The sequence below is a fragment of the Eurosta solidaginis genome, chromosome 3 (assembly GCF_040869045.1).
Source record: "Eurosta solidaginis isolate ZX-2024a chromosome 3, ASM4086904v1, whole genome shotgun sequence".
NCBI classification, from domain to species: domain Eukaryota; kingdom Metazoa; phylum Arthropoda; class Insecta; order Diptera; family Tephritidae; genus Eurosta; species Eurosta solidaginis.
The window spans coordinates 146,605,995-146,630,270 of record NC_090321.1 but is presented as its reverse complement, the minus strand read 5'-3'; the positions used below and the strand labels follow the sequence as shown (position 1 = coordinate 146,630,270).

The 24,276-nt window shown below is 40.4% G+C and overlaps 1 protein-coding gene and 2 pseudogenes across 2 annotated transcripts in view; 1 reads left to right on the top strand and 2 right to left on the bottom strand.

The window, feature by feature from the left end:
- The window catches only part of Cndp2 (Cytosolic non-specific dipeptidase 2), a 229,615-nt gene that overhangs the window by 32,561 nt on the left and 172,778 nt on the right, over window positions 1-24,276 (top strand). The gene's annotated exons all lie outside the window — the stretch shown is intronic.
- On the bottom strand, window positions 11,704-13,795 carry LOC137243242 (glucose-6-phosphate 1-dehydrogenase-like; annotated as a pseudogene).
- Window positions 13,297-15,163, bottom strand: LOC137246671 (calcium channel flower-like; annotated as a pseudogene).

The following is a 24,276-nucleotide window of genomic DNA, read 5'->3' as shown; positions in this document are numbered from 1 at the left end:
AATATTAAACATTATTTAATTAAACCCTTGACAATTTCAAATTCAAACTAAAAGTAAGCAGAAGTTAAAATGTATGAATTCTTGGAAGTATCTCAAAAAAGCCTCACACAAAGTACTCATGAGGGAGCTGTTTGCCCAGTAGGGGCACATGTGAATTTATGAAATTGACAACAATAGTGCAAATTAATAGTAGATACAATTTATACAGAATAAATTTGAGTACATATGTACATATGTACATATCAAAATAATGATCAAATCACAATTTTGCAAACAAGTTTCCAATAACTGGTACTTCATATTTAAAACAGAGGGTTGAACAGTATTATCACGGTTTAGCGTTCTTTGCTTCATTTCAAATTACAAATTTAATGTAGTTAAAAGATATTTTTTAATACTAAGAAATGAGTCACAGGCGTCAAAATTTTTAGAGTTTTTTCTTGAAATCATGACACAAACAGCGAAGTGGTTCGTGCATTTCATAATTCGAATTCAAAAATTGAAAGAAAGTGTCTAGATGGCCTAATTGGAACATTCAACTTGATTTCACCAAGCAAAAATGAACTATTTATCGATCCACTTATAAGTTTTACAATAAATAAGACGCCAAGCATCTCCCTGCGGCTCTGTAACGTGGGTAACTGTAGTAGTTTTAACCGGTTGCAGTAGGGGGGAAGGTCCCACGGTAAGTGTTTTGAAGCAAAAATTGTTTCTGGGCCGATTCCAGCTTGTCAGAATGAACCTAATAATGGGGATTCCAAATTATTGAAGCGTATTCCAAAATAGGCCTGACCAATGATATAAAAAGAGTTATTGTTGTTTATTTAATAATTTGGGAAAAATTTAAACAACGTGACATCAGGACGGACAAAGCGACAGCTGTTTCGATTATACCTTGTAAATCTCTTCAAAGCCTTTTCTCCCGGGAATGGGAGTCGAACCCGCACTCCTACTCCCGGGAGAAAAGGCTTTGAAGAGATTTACAAGGTATAATCGAAACAGCTGTCGCCTTGTCCACCCTGATGCCACGTTGTTAAAATTTTTCCCAAATTATTAAATAAATTATAAAATTAAAAATTGCTTGCAATAAATGTTTTCATACATTTAAAGCGATACGGGCAATCCCCGGTTAACCCATATAAGGTTTTGTTGTTGTTGTTGTAGCAGTGCTTCTACCCATCCAATAGGTGTGTCCGATCACAAATTGTCATCAAAAAGAGTTTTTGTAACGTATGGGTCATTGAATTCTTTAGACCAACGTTTAACGAAAGCCAAAGTACTTTTAGTCCAATTCACGCAAGATTCAATATGAAATTTAAAATCGAGTTTTGGGTCCATTGTAACGCCTAACTCTATAAAGTTAGTGACTTGCTTGAATATATAATCGCCAATAGCATAATGATGGGATTGGAAGGACTTTCTTGTAAAGCACATGAACTTGCACTTGGGTAGGTTTAGTGACAAGGCGTTTACATTACACCAACCAACTAGACTATTCAGATACGCCTGAAGAAATGCCCGATCCACGGGTAAGCGGATAGGTATTAAAAGTTTGACATCATTAGCGTACATCAACGGCTTGCAGCGCTTCAGAACAACAGGAGCAAAACTGGACCAAGGTGGCTTCCTTGTGGAACACCAGAAGATGCGTTTATTAACCGAGACCAGCAGTTATTAAATATAACTGTTTCTTTTCTTTCCTTCAAGTAAGAAGAAACCCGAGAGGAACAATGGGGGAAATCCTAACCGATCAAATTTGAATAAAAGTATGGAATGAGAAACTTTATCAAATGCCTACTAAAATCTGTATAAATAACGTCAACTTCACAATTAGTCTTAAAACTGTTGGATACAAAGGTTGTAAACTCAAGCAAGTTGAACACCGTAGACTTGCCCTTGCAAAAGCCATGTTGTGAAAAGTCAACTAATGAAGATACTCTAAAAGCAAGTTGTTTTGTGATAATCGATTCAAGTAGCTTAGGAATAGTGTTGAGTTTAGCTATGGAGATGGTCGGGCTTGGTACCGGAACGTACCGGATCTGCATACGGCAAAAGACCATCAACATCGATAACACTAACCAAGGCCTTCGGGGAGTGTCCTTATCGCTACAGCAACAACGCCTCCATACGTATGTTAGGAAGCTGTCACAAGTACCTAGACATTTCAATCGTGAGCGAAGGACTCGTTAACTGCGTCAACTGGCAGTCGATGTTAACATTGGCATCCCACCACCTATCCATACTCCTTTCGCTCGAGCGATCTGCCGACTTCTTTACTACTGAAAAACGGACTTTCATCAATTTCAAAAAAGGAAAGTGGAAAGATTACAAAACTTATACAGATAATCGTTTTGCTGCTCTCCCTATCCCGACTGTTACCCGTAAAGGGAGCGTGCTTTCCGCAAGGTTATTGAATCCGCTTCGGCTCGTTTCATTCCCGCCGGAAGAATTCGGAAATCCGGACACATTTTCCAGCGGAGGCCGCAACTCTAGCGACAGAAGGTGACCTTATAAAGCACCACATCCCGGCGACCCCCAAATAAGGGATATAAACCAACGCATTACATTGCTTGTGGATGAACACAAGCGGGTGAAATGGGAGGAGCACTCAAAGAATTGTAACCTTTCTGCCGGTGTGGGTAAGCTATGGTCTACCGTAAAGTCACTATCGGACCTGACTAAGCACAATGACAAAATATACATCGCCTTCGGCGATAAAGTGCTGTCGGTGGCGAAAAAATGCGCGCCCGCTTTCTGCCGACAATATTTAATGGATTCTACGGTTGACAAAGGCAGGCAGCGCGCCTGTGAAACCAGCTAACATAGGAGATTCTTATCGTCCAATACCTCTCCTGTCGTCAGTAGCCAAAACACTTGGAGCCATTCTGCTTCCCTATTTCACTGCAAACTTGCGCCTTGCCTATCATCAGCATGTTTTTCGAAAACTAAATAGCACTACCACCGCGCTAAACGTCATCAACGGATAACGCTTCTCACGGCAGCCGGTTCATTGCACCGGACCGACTTGGCATTTTTTTTCCAGACCAAGGGCTGCCATTTCAGTGTAGCTCCATTTAATTTGTTGCGTCCCTCCAACAAATTGTTATTCTCGGAGCAGCTCCTCGCAGCTGGACTGCTCCATACCCTCCTGTTCCGGGAAGGAATTGAACCTAACCCCGGTCCCAGGCTGTGGTTCTGCTGCATATGTCGGAAAAGGATTTATCCCAGACGGTCATACTCTTGCCAGTGTGTCACGTGTAAAACATGGTTGCATAGTTCGGGATGTTCTTGGTTAGAACCCAACGTTCGTCGCCCCGAACCCAACGCCCAACGGGCACATAAACACAAACACGACGTACCATTACCATCACTCCCACAGAGGTTGAAGGAGCCATACACAAGGCCAAGCCCTCCAAATCAATAAGCCCAGACAGAATAGACACGCCAGTGCTAAAACACTATGGCGCTGAGGGAATAAACTACCTAACGCATGTTTTCAACCTGTCGCTGAAGTCCTTTGTCATTCCCGAACAATTTAAAATGGCAAGGATAATTCCACTACTAAAGCCTGGTAAAACAACTAACGAAGACGAGTTATATCGATCGATATCACTCCTTTCGGCAGTAGCGAAGACATAAGAAACCGTCTTCCTCCCTCATTTCACCGAAAATTATCATATGTGAACAATCAGGGTTCAGAACCAAACACTTGTGAAACCGCGCTAAACCTGGCTATAGCAGAATGGAAAGAAAGCCTGTCAAACAAGCTAGTAACAGTGTCGGTCTTCCTGGACCTAAAAAGGGCATTTGAAACCATCGATAGAGTCATCCTACTGAGGAAACTGCATAACATTGGGGTACTTACTACAGCACCGCATTGATTTAAAAGCTACCTTACTGGCAGAAAACAGAAAACCATAATTAGAAGCGCATCGCCGCCGGAAGTTTATGTTGACATAGGTCTTCCATAAGGATCTGTTCTTGTTGCAATATTATTCATTGTATATATAAACGATATAAGGAACTGTCTTAGCCACTGCAAGATACGATTCTTCATGGATGATGCATTATTGACAATGAGTTCTTTGTCGGAGATAGAAGCTATGTCTAAAATGCAAGCCGACTTGGATGCTGTATATAACTGGTTGGGTCAAAATAAGCTTAAAATAAATATTGAAAAAACGAAATGGATGACCATGAGAAGAAAGAATGTAGAAGAAATACTGTTTAGGCCCAATGCCTAACTTTTACCTGATTGACGGCGCCCCTCCCTAACGTTTTAATAATATTTCCAGCCACCCACACTCACGCCGCATTTGTGTGCATGCATGCACATGCATGCGTTTCATACACATGCACTTGTGTGTGCAGGTTGTCAGCACCCATGCACGTATATGTGGGGATTGTTGTGTGTGTGGCTTTTTTCCCCTCCTTAATACCAGAGGACTTTTTCGCGGCTTAGCGGTTGTCATCAATGGGACAACCGGCCTCTTTTTCGATCGATCGCCAACCAGCACACATCGCCGAGGATCACCGTCATCATTTTTACACTCAAAGGTAATATTGTATCCTTATATATATTTTCCTACACTCTAATTAAAGCACTATTATAACGAGGAAATCCTCTTTGCGTTTTGTTCTCTTACTTTCTTTCGAGAGCACTATCAACCCGAGATCGACCCGTGTGCGCCTACCCACTGCCGGTTCCAGACGCACTCAGGCCGAACATTGGTCCTTACGCACCGAAAAAAGAACTAAAAGCCTAAAATTACAGTCCACAACGCAGCACAATTTTGCCTACTAGACAATTTGTCGAAGGATTTTGCCTACAAAAAATTTATTTGCCACAGCAGATCACAGCAGCCAAAAATTTACTAGGAAAAAGTTGGGAGTTTTTATATTGTACATAGGTGACCAGAGCCACAGCATATTCGCCAACCACAGCACAGCACAATCAACTTTTCTTACGACAAACTAAGAAGTAAGTGTTATATTTCTTGCCACTTTTTTTGAGTGTAGTTTTTTTTGCAAAATAAAGAAGAAACCCGTGTAGTGCGCGAAAAAATTAAAATCAAGAAAAAAAGTGAAAACAGTGAAGTGATTTAGTGAGCACCAATTTATTTTTCTATTTTCAAAGGTTAAATCACTCGGTTTGTTAGCCTTTATTTCAGTCCTTGTGATTATCTGGAAGAGGGTGACCTAACCTCACTTTCCGCACCATACTAAATAGGTTTTTGTTGTTGTTTTTTTTGCACTTCACAAACACGAAATTAAGTTCACTTTAATTAATTAATCCGGTGCTCACTTCACTTTTAAACACTTTTTTACACTTTTTTTTGCGCTTGTTTTGCAATATCGCACGCATTTTTTCACTTTTTCAAAAATACACCCATTATCTGTGGAGGTAGCGAGTGGTCCCCCTTTTTTTGTTGTTGCCGCTGAGACAAAAAGTCTGTAAATTAAATCTTTTTGCTGTTGTCGCTGCTGTGACAAAAAGTCCATAAAGTAAACCCTTTTCGTTGTCGCTACTCTGACAAAGTCTGCAATAAGCAAAATAAATAATAAACTTCGAATTTCAATAGTGTTTATTTACGGCTGGGCAGGTATTTTTACTCTAAAGCGTTCCATTTCTATAATCGGCAATTTTCTCTTTAATAAACGTAAATAAAACAATGGAAACCTACATCCGTTTAGCAGAGTCAATCGCAGAGTTTGATAGAGATTACAGCCTTATTCCGGAGAGCGACCATAGCAAACACACCCTTGCAATACAGCAGGAAGAGTTGCGGCTCTTGTGGAAGAAGGTAAAGTCTGCGTTTGATTCGCTATTGGGATCTGATGAGGTGTCAGCGGATGACGTTATGGCGATCAGAAAGAAGGAAAAGGCAGCATACGCAATCTACGTGCGATGTTAAGCGTCTATATCTGCTGAGGCAGAAAAATACAAGAAGGATGAAAAGAACGTCAACCCTGAGCAAGAACCTCATGGGCATAAAATTCGCCTCCCGGCTTGCGACACGGAAGTTTTTAAAGGGGATTATCTGTCTTGGCCAACTTTTCGCGACCTGTTCACGGCAATATATATAAACAATTCTAGTTTGAAAGGGGTGGAAAAGTTATTCTATCTCAACAACAAAACGCAGGGCGAAGCAAAAGATATCGTAAAAAAATGCCCTCTCACAAATGAAGGTTTCGAGATGGCCTGGAAAAACTTGTGTGAAAGATACGAAAACAAACGTATCTTAGTCAACACACAACTACAAATTTTATTCAACTTAAAAAAGGTAGAAAGTGAGTGTGGCAGTTCAATAAAAAAGCTGCAAAATGATATAAATAATTGTATTTCGTCCCTCAAATGCCACAAAATTGACACTTCCAATTGGGATGCAATCCTGACCTATCTATGCTCAACCAAGTTACCAGAGAGCACGCTGGCTCTTTGGGAGCAAAGTATAGATCATAAAATGGACATATCCAAGTGGGAGGATATGGATAAATTCCTGTCTAATCGGTTTCAGACACTTGAAACAGTGTCTGGTTTTACAGGGCATGCCACTTCGAAAGTGCAAAAACCAAACGCGTCGCGACAATCGTCAGAAACCCCTACGAAAAGACTTGGTGCTTTTCAAACGAAAGTATCCAAGTAAACAATAAAATCAATTTGTAAAATGTGTAAATCCCCTGAACACAGATTACGCAACTGTTCACGCTTCTGCGAGTTAACCCCAGTAGAAAGGATTAAATTTATAAAATCCACAAGTGGCTGCCTGAATTGCTTATCCCCAGGACACACCGTGACGAAGTGCACCAGTTCCTACAACTGTTCCAAATGCCACTCTCGTCACCACACGCTCCTGCATGCGGATACATCTCAGCACACGGCTGTACGTAATCCTTTCAAAGATGCGGATAACATCCCAACTTGGGCACAGGCGCGACAATCTGCGAACCAGAATGTAAAATCCTGTCATGCCAATTCCAGCACAGGCGTGCTATTAGGAACTGCTCGCGTACACATTCGCCATAATGGTACCGACTTCTCCGCACGGGCATTAATTGATTCAGGGTCTGAATGTTCCTTTATAACTGAAAGACTGAAACGCAGAATCAATTTGCCAGCGAGAAAAATGCATGCCCAAGTTTCAGGCATCACAAATTCGGTGTCAGCTCAGGTGAAAGAAGCATCCAAAATTGAATTACGTTCACCAGTGGATGCCTGCTTCAGCCTGACTACACCCGTTCTAGTCCTAGCCAAACTCACTGGGAATCTTCCATCCTGCCATATCAACGCCATGACTATGCAGGCATTCCCAGACTTGGTTTTGGCAGACAAGAGGTTCTACATCAACGAGGACGTAGACCTCATACTTGGAGGAGACATATATCCCCAAATTATACTGAGCGGTCTGAAAAAGAATGTACTGAATACACTTTTGGCCCAAGAGACAGTGTTCGGTTGGATTCTGACCGGTCGCATCGAAGCACCGAGTCCAACGAAGAGCATCATGTCATTCTACAACGAGGTTGCGTTAGACAACCAACTCAAAGCTTTCTGGGAGGTAGAAAATGTACCCAAAAATAAAATATTAACTGAAGATGAAATGTATTGTGAACAACTATTTAAGGAAACGACAAAACGTGATGAACATGGGAGGTACACAGTTTCGCTACCATTCAGGCAGGATTACCCTGAGAATATTAAATTAGGACCGTCCCTAAAGCGCGCATGTTCACAATTCTTCAGAAATGAGGGGCGATTACTGAAAAACCAAGAGTTAGGGAAAGAATATGTTCGGGTGTTATCCGAATACGAAACGCTTGGACATATGAGAAAAATCAAAAACAATATTCCATCCGACGATTCCGATAGTTATTTCCTGCCCCACCACGCCGTTGTAAAAGCGGAAAATACCACTACCAAAGTGCGCGTCGTCTTCAACGCGTCAAGTCAGACAGCAAATGGCATTAGTCTAAACGACATACTCCACCCAGGTCCAGTACTCCAAGCAGACTTGCCTATTTTAATTCTACGTTGGAGACTGTACCGCTTTGTCTTTAATAGTGACATAGAAAAGATGTATAGGCAAATTTGGGTGACCGATAATCACGCCAAATTTCAAAGAATTGTCCATCGAACATCCCCCAACGAACCCATCAGTCTTTACGAACTAAAGACTGTCACCTTTGGTGTAAACTGCGCCCGCGATACGGTCACTTCTACAATTGGCTGATGATGTAGAAAATACGTACCCAATAGCATCGGGTATATTACGAGAAAGTATGTATGTCGACGACGTTTTATCTGGAGGACATACAATAGCGTCAACCATCAGAGCAAGAAACGAGATTCGCGAAGCATTACACTCAGCTGGCTTTCCATTGCGCAAGTGGACATCGAATTGTGAGGAAATCCTTCAGGACATCCCCAAAACGGATTTGCTCAGCGAGGACTTCCTAACGTTTGAAGAGGCTAGCTCGGTGAAGGCACTCGGAATACGATGGAACGCGCACTCAGACATGTTTTACTTTTCAGCAGGAGTTTTAGGGAATGGCGAGAACACCACCAAACGCGCAATCCTATCCGCTATAGCCAAACTTTTCGACCCTTTAGGCTGGCTTGCACCAATGGTCATAGTGGCAAAAATACTAATGCAGCATATCTGGTTAGAGGGCACCGGGTGGGACGAACCTGTCTCCCCAACTACCTTCGAACGGTGGGAAAATTTCACCCAACACTATAACGAAATAGATAACATTAGGATACCGCGATGGGTAAATTTTACGCCCGAGGACGACATCGAAATACATGGATTTTGCGATGCATCGGAAAAGGCATATGCAGCAGCAATCTACATGCGCGTAAAAAGGGACGATAAATTTTCACAAATCTCTTGCTAGCCAAAACCCGAGTAGCCCCAGTGAAAACCATCTCACTACCACGTTTAGAACTTTGCGGCGCCGTGCTGCTCGCAGAAATCATGGAATCAATATTCCGAAACATTAATTTGGGGCCAGCAAAAGTTCACCTCTGGACGGATTCAACCATCGTACTCGCATGGATAAGAAAGCCGCCCTGTTCCTGGTCAACCTTCGTCGCACACCGAATCACTAAGATCATCGATATGGTCGGTAGAAAGGACTGGCTTCACGGGGACTCGGAATCTAATCCAGCGGATCTAGGAAGCAGAGGACTACTTGCATCAGAGTTGGTCAACAATTCGTTGTGGTGGCAGGGACCTTCTTGGCTGCAAGAAGACAATTCCCACTGGCCAGCACAAGAGACCGAATACAAAACGTCCGTTGAGAAGAGGGCACAAACATATGCCACGACAAGGGTAGATCAGGTAGACATTATCGACCGTTTTTCAAATTTACCCAAGGCTTTAAAGGTTCTATCCTATGTTAGGAGATTTTATAAAAGAACTCACCCAAGAACAAAAGCCTCGTTCCACGAAAAAGCGTGTATAATCTCAGCCGATGAGATTAAGGCAACGACTCAAGCATTAATACGAGTCTGCCAGAAACAGTTTTACGGGACAGAGTATTTAAAATTGAAAAATAGGGAACCTATCGAACGAAAGAGTGAAATACTGTCACTCAACCCATATATCGACAAAGATGATATTATTAGAACAGGGGGGCGTCTAGGGGCGTCAAAAGACATGTCATACAACGAGCGTCATCCGATCATCTTGCCTTACAATTGTAGGCTCTCTCGCCTTACAGTTATGATGGCTCATCATGACTCCCTTCATGGCGAGAACCAGTTCATGCTCCGCCTCATCCGAACCCAATACTGGATACCGAATGTCAAGACCATGATCAGAGCCGTCATCCACAATTGCAAAACCTGCATTATTCATCGAAAGCAGGCACAGTCCCAACTTATGGGTACCCTTCCCTGCGAACGGACTACTTTTACCCGCGCGTTCACCAATACCGGGGTAGACTTTGCGGGGCCTTTCGACATCAAAAGCTACCGCGGTAGAGGATGTCGACTGTCAAAAGGCTACGTATGCCTTTTTGTCTGTTTCTCCACTAAGGCCATTCACTTAGAGGCCACTAGTGACCTCAGCACCCCATGCTTTCTCGCAGCCTTCTCGCGTTTTATCGCGAGAAGAGGATGTCCGAAGAACATTTACTCCGACAATGGTACAAACTTTGTCGGAGCATCAAGATCTTTACGATCCGCATTTAAAGTCTTTCTGGCCGAAAGCCGAGACAAAACAGTCTAAAAGTATAGCCATCAAGCATTGAGCTGGCATTTTATTCCCGCCGCCGCTCCACATATGGGCGGCCTGTGGGAAGCGGGAGTGAAGAGCTTCAAAAGCCACTTCAAAAAGATCGCGTCTCCCCATAAGCACACCATGGAGAAGTTGCAAACCTTTTTGTGCAGGATTGAGGCGTGCCTCAACTCGCGCCCACTCAGTCCAGGGTCGAATGACCCAACGGATCTGGAACCACTAACCCCAGGACATTTCCTAACGGGCAGCCACCTACTGGCTCCACCAGAACCAGATCCTAGTGAGAGCTCTGCCTCGATGATAAATCGTTGGCAGAAACTCAAAGCCCTCCATCATACTTTCTGCAAGCGATGGAAGGTGGAATATCTATCCGAACTTCAAAAACGAGTGAAGTGGAAGCAGCCCAAAGAAAACATACAAGTGGGAGATCCCGCCGTCCTCAAAGAGGACAACTTATCTCCCAACGAATGGAGGTTAGGTAGAGTCGTCAACGTACACCCCGGCGAAGATAACCGAGTACGTGTAGTCGACCTCATAACCGAGAAGGGTCAAGTCAGACGACCTTTGGTCAAACTGATCCTTCTCCCTACGGAGATCGATTGTGGGAGGACCACGAGTTCCTCCTAACAATCCGTCCGTTCCTCCACATCCCTCCTTCCAGAAAATTCAACCCCAGCTCTCGTTCACCCGGAACGAGGCCAACCAACAACCCTAATGCAGATCCGCATCTGCCACCGAAACCAAGGGCATTTTCCGGCCCATTCAATTTTTAAAATTTTCAAAAAAAAAAATCTTCCCACTCACTCGTTATCCCATAACGAGAAAAGCCTACCGCAGAAGGGCGAACCGCTCTGCCACAGAAAACAGCTGCACTCGTTGGCGCGCAACGAGGCCCATCGCAAGCCTAACGCAGATGGAAATCCCATCTGCCCCAGATATTACCATTACTAAAGTATTCAGATTTTTAGAAGTCTTAATGTACTCAATACGATAAGAACATTACTAGGCCCTTAAAAAAAAAGGATATTGAAAAGATGATTGAAAAGGTTCAAATTTAAAAGTATTTTTAATTCGAAGCATCTAGGTATCGTCGGGAGAAAAGTATACCTTACATGTGATTACTCTTGAATAATCATTTATGATTCATATTCTTAAACACTTTTGTTCTTTTTTCATCATATTTGATATGTTTGGAGGATTGTGCTTTACTTAGTTTTGAAAGATATTTACTACTTTTCAGAATCATTTTTGATCATATTAAAGAGCATTTTTCCAACCATATGATGGAATCCAATGTGAATACGAGTACGATTCATTTTTTCATTATATTTAATACATAATTAAATATTATATAATAACCCTATTTCATCAGCGGATGAAAGCATCCTGACGTTCCAAGATGAACTATTTGAACCGCAGTTGATTGGCAATAATGAACTTGACCGATGTTCATACACGACTACAACATCCAACAGCATCTATGATCATCATGTTGTTGTGGTTGTAGCAGTGCTTCGCCTGTTGCTACAACAACAGCATTTAAACTTCTTAAAGCTTTTAATATGTTTGATATATTTATAATTTTATTTGAATTCTTATGATTGAGAAAATGTGAGCATATGAAGACAAATCGGATTTTCCATCAAAAGTTTAGGTTCACCAAGTATAAAATTCATTATTTAGTCAACAAAGGTAATAACTGCGTATACTGATTTTAATAGGAACGGGCCATAGAAGTTGGGAACTTTAAACGTTATCATCGGAAGAGTATCTAAACAAAGCGTCCACATCAATTTTTTCCCCCCGCTGCTTAGGGGGCTTAGACAGTACCTGTCGTAAGAGGAGACTACAATCCCCAAATGATTAAAGTTCAACCCATTCAAGGGGGTTGCTAGCGCAGTTTATAGCTTCTCCAACCTAGATGTCAACCTTCACCTACCCGTGGCGAATCCGGTCTCTTTATCATCTCGGAATAAAAGGCAGGTGGGCGTTATGACCTACAAGCTTCAATATCATAATACTGAATGGTTCCTCAGGTGGTCTGGCGTGTACCTTAATGGTGCGTGTTACCGGAAGGTGACGGATCTATACGCGATGGCGATCAACATCGACAACACTGCACAAAACCTTCGGGGAGTGTCTTTATCCCTATCTTAAAATTTCAAACATAAAGTCTACTATATCTATATATTACGCTAACCTAAGTAGAGTCCTGGTTCGATTTCATTTAGACCACACCGACCCGCCATCAAGGTCTTCCCGTTGTAGCGTGCTAACTTCTTGAAAACGCCTCTGCTGTTCCCTTGTAACGTTGGCACTTGGCCGTCTGCGAAACGTAGAAAACCTTTTATGCAATCCTTACCAAAGGTTGGCCCCGACACCACACATTCGATTCGCGCCAATCGCAACATACTCAGCATTTTGCATCCTATTTTTGAACTGATCGAAGGAACGATTAAAATACATTTTCAGTTGACACTTCGTCTATTTTACGATTACACTTACCATGAAAGATATCACCAGGCACTTTACGATATTGCACATGCGCTTCCGCCTTAGGTTCATTCAATGCTTTACCTCAACGCAATATAAAGGGTACACCTCCCTAACGTTCATTGTTCATGCGCAGCATACCCAACCCATATGTAACCAGTGGAATTCTCTTAATTGGCGTAGCATCTAAATATCCCACACGTTCATCACATTCTCCATTTGGGTTGCCGCTATATTGCTCCAAGACCATATCACCTAAGGTTAACGCTGGAATGTTTTTCAATACTCTAACCTTTTCATCGCTTATATCGTCGGGCTGACAGGAATTTGGTTTCTCCATAGCGAACAGCGAGAGTATGTGTAATCAATGGGTTTGCATGACGTCACGTATAATGCCAAATTCATCGAAATAACCACCACGTCCTTGCGTGCCAAATGGTCCTTTGAAGGTACTTAGTGCGGAAGCTATATTTTCGCGACTCCATGTTGAATTAAGAAAACGATTAGCGAAACATATGGTCATAAGGCTTTGTACCATTTCCTTTTCTAAATAGAGATCGATGCGATCGATTTTACTTCTTGCCGTTAAGTACTTTATTATCAACGTTGACAACTCAAGAAACTATTATTTCGTATATATATACTTATCAAAATCAGTCTACGGCATTCGCTCCTCTAAATCCTAGTATACCCTGTTTCATATAGTAGTGCTCATATTTAAACATGTTGAAAACAATGTATCCACAAAACCTTACCAGTTGTTACTCATATAAGGTATCATATTATCGATTTGTACCTCCCCAAGTAAACTAGAAAAGAATAACTCCTCAATAGCTTCTGATCCTAGTGCAGCCAATGGTATTATCAGCGTACTAAAACGTTCCTCAGCTTGTTGCTCATCACTTAAGCGCAATGCGATCTATTTACGTAAACTAGATAAAGCATAGAATTGTACACGTTGTACAAAAATTTTGAACATGAGATTCAAGTTTACGCAACATCCTATGTGAAGTAAATACAATAGCAGGTTGTAAATATGCAAATTCCATCTCATCCATTTCTTAGGCGAGTGTTCTTGTATATAAGAATGTACACGTGCGGTATTTTCGCTTAGTTACGCATTCTTTGTGATTCGACTTGATCAATTTCACCCAGTGGACGTACATTCATCACAAACGTGCTTAGTATAGTATTCTTTGATAGACTACGCACTTGTGCCAAAGCTATTGTCAACAAACCGGGTCAACTAGCACGGAAGTTTGATTTGACTGCGTATATCCAACTGATCGAAGACTTCTATTTTGCCCAACCAACATATGGCTAGGAATTTTGCGTGATCCAGTCTCGCAGATATAATGTATATTTACGTAAGCCGATACCAACGTGGGCAGATTAAAAGCGGCTTGATCGCCAGAAGAAATTTTATTTTCAAAAACACATTCGCTTATGACGAATTCCTTTGTGATCAAGGATATGAAAAAAAGGGTCTTGCTTCTGTACTGCATTATTCCAACTGAGTTCTGGTTGCTTTGTGTACAGAAATGCGTGCAAAGGTTTTCGTTTATTTCATTCATTGCTTGCGCTATCACACATTGCTATCCGTGCCCACTGCCCCGGTAAATGAGAATTGCTGTGCTTTATTCACAATGCTTGCGCGATCGCTTACTGTAGTTATACCTGCTAAGCCCGATTGCACAGCAGCTAACGCATTTGTTCGACGGAAGACTTTTCACCCACCCCCCTGAGACCATATACCACACCATTGCAGAACCCGAGACCACATGCAAAGATGCTCCCCAATCCCAGACATAAAATTATCAGAGGTAGTGCAATTACCCATTAAAAGGCAGCACGATTCCACAAAGGCCGTGCCTTTACTTTAATAGCCAAATCATTCACCGGTTCTATACAAATGAAGCAGCAAGGTACTTCCAATGCCTCTACTATAAATCCTACAACCATTTGTATGATACCCGATACAAGGCAGCTTTCATTAAGGAACAGTATGCTGATCATATTATCTAGTCCAAAAAGTATGCAGAAAAATGCGATATTAAACCTGAAAAGAAAAAATACATTAATATATGCGTTAATGGGCATCGCAAAGGTGGGGCAACTGACGGCGCGGGCGACGCCGCCGTTGGAGCCCCCCTTTGCGATGCCGGTCCATGCAATAAAAACCACAAAAAATTTATACAAAACCAAATTGATAGCCGGGATCTCCACGCCAACAAACTAAAATTAAAAGAATTAATTAATAAGATTAAGTAAAAGAAATATTTATCATTAATAAAATTAATTCAAAATATTACAATTCACTTACCATTCTTCTTGCCCTCAATGATAACCAAATGACCAGCCACACGCCGTAGTAAAAAGAATGAAGCAACGGAAAAAATCTTTCGATTTGTCCCGTTTGTTTCAATTCTGAGAATTTTACATTCTATACACGGGCGTGTATGAATGTGCGCAATTTGTTTGTCTTTGCTGCTGGTAAATATCTACCAGTACGCGGACTTTTTAAGAGGAAAATGTTGGTAGACAAAAAAAATGAAAATAGTAGTAGTTGGTAGTTTTTACCAAGAAAACAACAGCTACCGTTCATATTTGTACCAAACAATTATTAATGTATTGTAAAACAAATAACACGCATTTCAAGGAAATGACACCTTTAAAACACGTAAACAAGACAAAATTACATGTACCTTTGTATATACCTACATAGCTATGCCTATACGATACTCACTTTTTTCCTGTATCGTGAGTGTGAAATACTGACAAACATGTACCAAAACGTCTAATCACAGCAATAATATTCCAAAGTACCAAAAATACTGCCACAAAATAACCGATTTCGGTATGTTATCGTTTACGTAAAACTTTTTATTTTCGTTCAAATTATTGAGAAAAAAAAAACTGAGAAAAATAGCGCAGAAAATATTTGCGTGCAGTTACTATATTTATCTCATCAAAAATTTATTTCTTGTTTAAAGTTGTTCACAAGTTTTTCAAAAATTGACTGATTTAATCAGTATCCTCTCCTAATGTTAGTTGGGTGGGCTTGGCAATTAGACACTTTAAAATAATCGCAGTAATAAAATTAATTCAAAATATTACAATTCACTTACCATTCTTCTTGCCCTCAATGATAACCAAATGACCAGCCACACGCCGTAGTAAAAAGAATGAAGCAACGGAAAAAATCTTTCGATTTGTCCCGTTTGTTTCAATTCTGAGAATTTTACATTCTATACACGGGCGTGTATGAATGTGCGCAATTTGTTTGTCTTTGCTGCTGGTAAATATCTACCAGTACGCGGACTTTTTAAGAGGAAAATGTTGGTAGACAAAAAAAATGAAAATAGTAGTAGTTGGTAGTTTTTACCAAGAAAACAACAGCTACCGTTCATATTTGTACCAAACAATTATTAATGTATTGTAAAACAAATAACACGCATTTCAAGGAAATGACACCTTTAAAACACGTAAACAAGACAAAATTACATGTACCTTTGTATATACCTACATAGCTATGCCTATACGATACTCACTTTTTTCCTGTATCGTGAGTGTGAAATACTGACAAACATGTACCAAAACGTCTAATCACAGCAATAATATTCCAAAGTACCAAAAATACTGCCACAAAATAACCGATTTCGGTATGTTATCGTTTACGTAAAACTTTTTATTTTCGTTCAAATTATTGAGAAAAAAAAAACTGAGAAAAATAGCGCAGAAAATATTTGCGTGCAGTTACTATATTTATCTCATCAAAAATTTATTTCTTGTTTAAAGTTGTTCACAAGTTTTTCAAAAATTGACTGATTTAATCAGTATCCTCTCCTAATGTTAGTTGGGTGGGCTTGGCAATTAGACACTTTAAAATAATCGCAGTCTACGTTTTCAGCGCGAAAATACTGAAATATTGGCAGAATCTAAGTCTTGGTGGCAGAAGTAGTAGTAGTAGTAGAAAATGAAAATGGGCCAGAAAAGTTAGTAAACCTACCAATGCGGTAAAGTCCGTGCACTGACTGTCCATATACTTATGCCAACGTATGTACATATACATGCCGAGTTTAAATGTACACTATATTAGGGATGCATAAAAAGAGGCAAACGGGTACCCAAAAACCCGTTTCTGGAAAATCGGTATCGGAGCCAACTACCGTTCTGGAACCGTGCCTTTTGCTAAAGGCCATCAATAAAACAGGACTACAATCGTACTTGGGGAAAAGTTGAAGAAATAAGTGAAGGGCAATACAAAAAAAAAAAATGATTCATTCTATAAATTTTTCTCTTCGTCCAAAACGAAGATTTTTTTTATTTTTTCTTTACATAGCATACAATTTGCTGTCCAAACAATTTTTTTTTGTGGCGGGCAGGGAAGTTGTTGGTTTTTAGCACCAACAACACAAATAACAGCGACTCAAAAGAACCCACGCTATACACCTTCTACCCGGTTCGGTACCAGAATGTGCGAACCGAAAATCGTAAATGCTAATTTTTCTGCAGCATAAGTGTGCCCGTGTCTAACTAAAACGCTACCGGGTGACACAAAATAAGGCACTAAAGACCCAGGCACATAACGTGCGGGGAAAGAGGCCATGCACATAATGCGCGCCACATATGAATATTTTTTTATGCAGCGACAGATGCTTCCCCTTATGCGCGCGCTAATAAAATTTCCCAAATCCCAATAATACAATTAGGGACCACTCGCCCCCGCATTTTCAAGAATAACTCGACCCAGTCAAACATATTGCATTTCTTTCAGGAAAATGGGTCGCTATGCAACGAAACACTGCCAAGAACGTCATGCGTTATACGTCGGAATGCCGCGCTTGTTTTAAGCAACATCCCATACGCCTGTGCCCCATCTTTCGGGGCAAAAAACCCGAGGAGCGTCTTTACTTAGCGATCCGCGGGAGCTGCTGTGGAAATTGCTTGGCTCTAGACCACCGCTCTAACGCGTGCCCAAGCCAAGGCCGATGTAAAAAATGCGGCGAAAAACATCACACGATGCTTCACATCTCCTCGATTGATGAATAGGAACAGCTACTCCACGAAGCCCGCTCCAAGCCATGGAGTGTACAAGTTGAGGAGGAGCTGGAATCACCCCGTGAGCGGATTGACGACTCCATATCGTTATATGCGTCAGATGCTGGAACGGAGACTCGGTCTCTTCGCCCGAACACAACACCAGCAGCCAAATCGTTTCGACCGCTTTTGCAGCATGAAAGGAAGCGGCTCCAGCACAACACATCGACAGTCCAGCGCCATATTCGTGACGGCCGAGCGGAGACTCGGTCTCTTCGCCGACAAACCAAGGAACCTCAACGAAGACAACAACCGCGCGACCGCAGAGCGGCGACAAGGCCTCTTCGCCTGCAACAACGACACCACACCCATCATCAGACACAAGATCGCAGCCAACGATACAGCTCGTTGCAGCTCTCCACAGCGTCCACCTTCCGGGAAGGGCTCCTAGCCCCGCACTCCGCTGCCACCGCCACCATGATACCGACGGTAACAATCACCCCCACCGCGGTCGTCAAAATAGAAGCAGGGGGGCGGCTACACCTCGTTCGCGCCTTAATCGATGGATGCTCCCCCACCACAGTGATTGCGGATGAGCTCGCCCAGGAGCTCCAACTCCCTACCAGCACCATTGGCAGTCAAGCAGGATGCCTACTACGCATACGAGCAAGACACGGTCAAAACAAACGAATTGCAACCCATGCGGCGGTCGTGTCCAACTTTCGGCGAATGGCCCCCACGACCAGCGTCGACAGCGCCATCGCATCCCCGTATGCACATCTCCGTCTGGCGGATCCGCAATTTTATTCATCCGCCCCTATCCGCCTCGTACTAGGGACAGACGTATATGCGGAAATAATGCTACCAGGGATTCTGCCCACCACCTTTGGCCCTTTGCTAGCTCAGAGTACCATCTTCGGTTGGGTACTCTCGGGCACAACCAAGGCCTAACATCAAACTGTTCGGTAACGACCGAAACACATGCATTTTTTACACTTTGTTATTTTTATTGAATTTTTTTTGTACACTGTTGCAAAGGATGTGCATTGTGAATTCATACCAACGAAAAATCTTTCTTTTCCTCCATTGCCATACCTACCTGTCAACTAATAAACGGAGAACGGTTGTCGCGAATGGCCAGAGAATGGAAGAAAGGTTTTGTTTCACTAGCCGTTATTAAATTGAAGTGCCATGAATTGCACATTTGTTTCAAATCAGCTTTTCCTTTAAATTTGTATACAGAAAATCAGACTACATATTAATACTCAGTTCTGAAATCAAGTTTATGGATTAAATTTGAGTAACCAGCCATGCAGGCATTTTAAATTATGTAAATAAAGCAATATACTAGTCGTCTACAAAATGTTTGAAAACCACTGTTAGCTAATGATTTAAGTAATCGAACAGCGATTGAACAGGTGATCGAAGCTGTTCACTATCGTGAACGTTTTATCAAAAATTCGCCACTTGTATAAATTCACAATGGAGGTGTGCGTTTAAAATCTTGTATCATTACAATAAGTTATTTTTTATTGAATTTTATTCTTACAAAATTCTATGCTTGTTCATTTCCAATGAATTTGTAATAAACGGCAAGAAATATGAACACGTATATCTTCTTACTTCTTTTCGCAATCCCTAGCTCTAGGCAAACCTGGCTCAGGCCTTAAACCATAACGGGAAAATTGGCGAATGACCGAGGCAGCAGCAACCAAGCTCGCACACTGCGCAAACCATTTTGCCTGCCGCCAAGCCGGCGGACTGGCCGGCGTTATGTTAAGTTAGATATAATTAGTTATAAGTTTTTTTATTTTTTTCTTCTCTTCTTCACGGTCGGTGATCCTTGGCGGACTGTGATGTTGCGTACCGCAAGGGGGGCGGCATGTTTAGGCCCAATGCCTAACTTTTACCTGATTGACGGTGCCCCTCCCTAACGTTTTAATAATATTTCCAGCCACCCACACTCACGCCGCATTTGTGTGCATGCATGCACATGCATGCGTTTCATACACATGCACGTGTGTGTGCAGGTTGTCAGCACCCATGCACGTATATGTGGGGATTGTTGTGTGTGTGGCTTTTTTCCCCTCCTTAATACCAGAGGACTTTTTCGCGGCTTAGCGGTTGTCATCAACGGGACAACCGGCCTCTTTTTCGATCGACCGCCAACCAGCACACATCGCCGAGGATCACCGACATCATTTTTACACTCAAAGGTAATATTGTATCCTTATATATATTTTCCTACACTCTAATTAAAACACTATTATAACGAGGAAATCCTCTTTGCGTTTTGTTCTTTTACTTTCTTTCGAGAGCACTATCAACCCGAGATCGACCCGTGTGCGCCTATCCACTGCCGGTTCCAGACGCACTCAGGCCGAACAAATACAAATACCTAGGAATCATAATTGTTGAGAAACTTAAGTTCGATGAGCATCTTAAATATACAGAGGCAAAAATATCAAAAAAAAACTGGATTTATGTTCCGGACATGCAAGCACGTCAGCAAATATAAAATTATGGTTTATAGGTCCATTACAGAACCTCATTTCATATACTGCCCTACGATATTATTCATGTTAGCCGACTCGAACATTGCAGAGCTACAGGTGAAGCAAAATGAAGTGTAAAGGCTTGGTTTCCTCCAAAAGCGGTACCGCTATGTTACGACCGCTAAAGAGCGGCCGGTATACTCACCGTTTCTAGCGGCAACGCTTTGTTGGAAACTACGAACTGTTACGGCAGACGAGTGGCAAAAGTTAATTTTATTTTTGCATCTTTTTTTTAGTTTTTTTTAATAATTTTTCTTTTAATAAACTCAGAAAAAAAAATGTCAATTCAAAAATGTTGTTTATTTTCATGATTCAATTACCAGAGGTTTGTTCTCCAATGATGACAGAGCTTTGACACTCCCAAGTTAAAAATCTGTACGGGTTACTTTTACGATGTAAGGAAAACGGGGAATAATTCAATTCCCTTCAGCGAAAATTGTAGTAGAAAATTACTTTTAGTAGTATATTAGTAGTGATAATATATTTGTAAATGCCATCTGGTTTTGGGGGAAATCATTTATTTTCTACTATATGTTTCGTGAATTGTTAAAGAGTTACGTTGGTTTGGTCATTATTTCAGAATTTGTTTGTTATACGTTAGAATTTTATTCAAAAATACACTATCTCAAAATTTGTTTAATAAACTCCCTATCTGAGTGTAAGTTCAAGGCATTTTGACATAAGAGGAAGTTAATGAAAACCATTCATAGATAAAGCGTTATTCAAACAAATTCTAATATAGGGCATTTTTGTGACATCCTGAAATACGAAGTTTTTGAAAAATATTTTGAGATAGGACAATTTTGAACAGGCAGCCGACATGTGGTGATACTCTACTCAGCAGCCGCAATAAACTGACAAAAAAAAATAAAAGAAAATGGCTTATTGTCTTAGAACTTTATATTCCGGCCTTTAATTTGACAGAAGAGTTAAGCTTTTGTGTGGTACTGCTACACAGGGAGTAGTCATCTTTTTATTCTGAAATTCCGGAAAACTCTTTTCCGTTAAGAACTCATGGAAGTGCTCCGGATAAACCGTTAATTTAGAATATTCGGAATACGTTCGTTTGATACTACTTCACGAGATCCGAATATATAAAATAGTATATACATAAAATTCCAAATATAAACGGATTCCACAAATCCTTAGCTGGAGGTGAATGTTCCGAACATACGGAATGAATAAGTTAACATGCTCAATGATACATTTCGTAATGACAACTCCATTATTTACTAATGACATTTTTACGTGAATCTATTTACTTGTCGAGTTTTTGACTTTGAACGATGCATTTTGAAGTGGTTAAGGTTTTGTATGTTCATAGGTTTACAAAAGTGACCGATTCCTTGGTGTCCGTACTTTTCATAAAATAACCTATTGTGACGAATATTAGCAACACTAAGGGATACAATCATCTTTAAGCCGATGCTAGCAGTGACTTGTATGCACATCAATAAATCAATCATTATGTCTACATATATGTACGTACATGCAGCGGAGAAGAGACGCACAAACACATGCATATATCTTATCTGAGATGCTCCCAAAAGTAGGCAATTATAATTGTGCCAGTATCATTCACATATACACGCGCATATGAGAAGCTATAAATGTAGTAATTTTATAGCTGATAACTAACTAGTAAATTATAGAAATGGAAGCGCCTAGAAGTATGCGAATGAGAAATCACAGAGTATAAAAGACAGCAACAGTAGATGCACGACAATCAGTTTGATTTAAGCAAGTTGCGAAGTGTAAGTGTTATTGTCAAGTAGTCTAATAAAGACCATTTTTTGCATTATTCAATATTGGAGTTATTTATTCAACAGTTTAGCGATTCGAACGTTAGAAGAAGATTTGGAATAAGCGGAATTTCAGTAAATTCGTTAACTACGTTCAGCCACACTAATAGTTAATAAAATCACTATAAAATAAAAAAAAAATTATTTAAAGGAATTATGCAGTTCAGTACTTTAGGGTATTTGTATGCTGATTGCTTTTTTTCTACTACTAATATTTTTCGAAAAATCGCAAAGGAACAACACAGTTAACGGATGTCAATTCGACATGGGAGCAAAATGGCTGCAATTGTCAAAAAATTTGTTAGTCGAGCAAACCTCTTGTGATTGAATCATGCTCAATTATATGGTTGGCTCATCTCATCAGCTGATTTTATTTTTGTCATTGCATGGTTGATGGGATTGTCAAAAGGAGATGACAAACGCAAAATGAAACCAACACATTGAAAACATTTCCTTACTACACACAAAAACTGCTAAGTTTTATGATTTCATTCCATTCCATTCGCATAACACCAACACGCAGCTTTTGACAATCTGAACTAACACATTTTGTTTTTGTACAGATGAGCCAACCATATAGTTGAATCATGGTTTATTTTATAAATAATTTGAAATATTTGACAAAATATTCACCGCTTTGACAATAGCGGTGAGAAAAAACGGTGATGAACGAGTTTCTGCCGTCATGACGGCAGGGTTGTTTTATGCCGGCCGCTGTATTACGTTACGGTGGACTTCACCATCTTCTTAGTTTCCACATAATTACTTTTACATTGCAATATTTTTGACAACGCACTCTACCGCTATGTAACGGCCGCTATATAGCGCCACCGCTTTCGAGGAAACCAAGCCTTAAGGCAGCGCATTGTATACTACACTCTAAAATTCATACACAACATGAAACTAGGCAACCTGCCGAAATATTTAGATGACCGAGTAACACACAACAACGAGGTTCATGATTACGACACAAGAAACAGAAATGACTTTCGTCTGCCAGCTGTTCGATCAGAATTCGACAAGAACAATATATACTACGAGGGAAAATTGGTCGCATATATACTTTATGCTGAATAAGCAGCTCGGTTTACATATTATACAATACTCAGTGCATAAACCAAACTGCAATTTTTATTGCAAAAATTAAATTTCACTTTGAACATGGATAAATAATTTTAATTAAAAAAAAAACATTACTAATTCTGTGACTGGGGAGGTGCCATATTGGACAAATACCAACAAATTTTAATAAAAGAAATACGAAAGAAATTTTGTAACAAAAATCAAACTTTCTGATATACATATAACACCAAAAATGACAAAAATTTTTTTACAAAAATCAAACAACCAAAAATTGAACATACTTTGATCTTGAAGATTGGAAAAAATATCCATTAATTTACTAAATGAATTAATAACTTATCTAATTTCTACTTGAAATAACCTGGCAAATAGAGATTAACAATCTCTGCCACATCTTTACCTGAAGATTGGACAGAACACCAACAAATTTTAATGGAAAATAAATAATTCAACTCAAGTCAATTTGGAAATAACCTGGCGTGGTGCCATTTACAAACCAATTTTAATTGAAAATACGGAGCAATTACAAACAATTAATACCAAATCACAAGCTGCTACACATGGTTCTGGCCTCTATGGTATTACCATTGTGTACTGGTAGTGCCAAAATAACATATACACTTTGGAAATTTAATCCAGAAAGTAATCATTTTATGCATTGGACAATAACCTGGAACTGGGACTTTCATATATCAAATCTCGAAAAAAGGTAGTAGTGCAGTTTTGGGGCCCCATCCTAAAGTTGGGCCAAGATTTTCGAGTGACATATCAAAAGACGCGTATTTAGGCCTAGATTAAGAATCCGAACCCGTTTAAAAGTTATCCGCGAAAAACTGGTATGTTTGGTACATATTCAGCCCTATTCTGCATTTCGACTTGGATTGGAATTTTTTCGATTTGGCAATTTTGGTATTCTGTGTTCCAATCTCTTTCGATCCAACTTCGAATCGTTCGATTTTTTGTATTCTGCATTTCGATCGTAGTTCCGTTTTTCTAAGTTGCAAATTAGTTGGCGGAAAAATATTTTCTTTTTATTTTTTTATTAATTTATAACAGAAT